The sequence below is a fragment of the Dromiciops gliroides genome, chromosome 2, assembly GCF_019393635.1.
Source record: "Dromiciops gliroides isolate mDroGli1 chromosome 2, mDroGli1.pri, whole genome shotgun sequence".
NCBI lineage: Eukaryota > Metazoa > Chordata > Mammalia > Microbiotheria > Microbiotheriidae > Dromiciops > Dromiciops gliroides.
Window position 1 is genome coordinate 420,069,662 of NC_057862.1, and position 2,692 is coordinate 420,072,353.

The window sequence follows — 2,692 nt, forward strand, 5'->3', positions numbered from 1 at the left end:
CTATTGCCTTTTCATCTGTCTTTCTGCCTTCCATTACCAAACCCAACTCTTCACCCACATTGTGTGTTCATCAACTGGAAAATGACTGAAAAAAGTTATAGTATATGGATACAATGGAATGCTATTGTGATGTAAGAAATGATAAAGGGAAAATCATGCCTCAATGGGGCCCTCAGTGTTGCTAGGCAAACCTACTCATACCTACCTCATCAATTCACTATTATACTCTCCATAGCAGCTCTTCCAAACTTTTTCTTTCCTCTTCAAATCTATGGCTCGCCTTCTCTTCACCCTCTCAGCTGAAAACCTTATTTCATATTTTACAGAAAAATTGAGGTTATTTGCTAAGAGCTCCCTCTTTTCTTTTCCTGATATCATATCACTCATATGCCTTCTACCACTATCTTCTCTTTGACCTCTGTCTCATATGATGAGGTGGCCTTAATCCTGATGAAGATTAATTTCTCTATGTGCTTAAGAAATACCATTCTAGGGGCAGCTAGGTGGCGCAGTGGATAAAGCACTGGCCCTGGATTCAGGAATTCCTGAGTTCAAATCTGGCCTCAGACACTTGATACTTACTAGCTGTGTGACCCTGGGCAAGTCACTTAACCCCCATTGCCCCGCAAAAATAAAAACACCAACCAGAAATACCATTCTATCCCATCTCCTCCAACAGATTTGCCTCCTCTGTCATCCTTACTCTATCACTTATTTGTTGTTGTTTTGTTTCAGTCATATCCAACCCTTCATGACCCCATTTGGAATTTTCTTGGCAAAGATACTGGAGTGGTTTGCCAGTTCCTTCTCTGGCTCATTTTATGCATAAGGAAACTGAGGTAAACAGGGTTAAGTGATTTTCCCAGGGTCACATAGTGAGTTGGATTTGAACTCATGAAGATGAGTTTTTCTGATTTTAAGCCCAGAGCTCTATCTACTACACCATTTAGCTGCCCCTGAAAAGGGTGTATCAATCTGCAGAAACTTTCTTTGATAAAGGTATGATTTCTAAAATACATGGGGAACTGATGAAAATTTATAACAATAAGAGTCATTCACCAATTGGTAAATGGTCAAAGGCTATGAATAATAAGTTTTCAGAGGAAGAAGTTCAAGCTATCAAAAGCCATATGACAAAAAATACTCTAAATTACTAATAGAGAAATGCAAATTAAAACAATTCTAAGGTACCACCCATCAGACAAGTAAAGTTGACAAAAAGGAGGAAATTACAAATATTAGAGGGATTATGGAAAAACAGGTACATTGATGCACTGTTGGTAAAACCGAATGGTTTATAGCTATTCTGGAAAGCAAATTGGAACTATGTTTCCTGCCCCCTCCCAAAAAAATCTATCAAACTTTGTATACCCTTTGACCTAGTAATACCACCAGTAGGTCTATACTTCCAAAGAGATCAAATAAAGAGGAAAGACCCACATATGCAAAACTATTTGTAACAGCTCTTTCTGTAGCGGCAAAGAACTGTAAACTGAGGAAATGACTGAAAAAGTTATAGTATATGGATACTATGGAATGTTATTGTGCTGTAAGAAATGATAAAGGGAATCATTTCAGAGAAACCTGGAAAAGCTTTCATAAATTGATACAAACAGAACCAGAATAATTAATACAATAACAATAACATAGTAAAGACAAACAATTTTGAAAGATTTAACTCTGATCAATACAATGACCCCATAAATTCAGAAGACTTGTGATATTACCTGTATCCAGTTAGAGAAGTGATGGACTTCCAGTACAAATTTTGAGAGAGAATATGGCTAATGTAGGAATTAGTTTTGCTTGACTATACATGTTTCCTTTCACCAATAGAAGGGAAACTTTTTGAAGGTAGGGACTATTTCATTTTTGTCCCAGCACCTGAGACAGTGCCTTGCTGCTTAATAAATGTATGTTAAATTACATTGAGGGGGGTGGCTAGGTGGCGCAGTGGATAAAGCACCGGCCCTGGAGTCAGGAGTACCTGAGTTCAAATCTGGCCTCAGACACTTGACATTTAACTAGCTGTGTGACCCTGGGCAAGTCACTTAACCCTCATTGCCCCGCAAAAATAAAAATAAAAATAAATTACATTGAATTGTCTTGGACCCTTAGATCTCAGACCTCCACAGGCACATAGGCAAACAACCTGATTAGCTTTTCAGTGTTCTTGCTCTTTTTCCAACTCAAACCCACCTCTTAAGCCCCGACTCTAAAATAGTAACAGAGCTGCCTGTTTTCCTGAAGGTCTCCAGCAGGGGGCTCCAGAGACCATGTCTCAGGCATCGGAAACCGGCCATATTCTACAAGGAGCATTAGAGACTGAAGGTTGACAATTTCTGTCTTAGATAGGAGTTGGGAGGTAGGATCCCTAACCTTAGCACCTGCAATTACCCAGACACCTTTTTACAGAGTGGACAGAGGACCTTAGAAGGTTCCAAGCCTAGTGCAAATTGCTTATGGATGTCTATCCCTACGATCCATTATGAATAGAGTCAAAGCACCCTTCTGTCCAGCCTGACTGGACCCTCTGAAGTACTATATAATAACTTCCTATTAGGAAATAAAGAAAGGTTTCTCTAGGAGACCAAGGAGACTTTTGACAAACCTCCCTCAGTTCAATTTGCTAATCAGTTGATCTGTTACCTGCCATAGGGGAAAGAAACTGTGATAGAAATATACTGTTAGC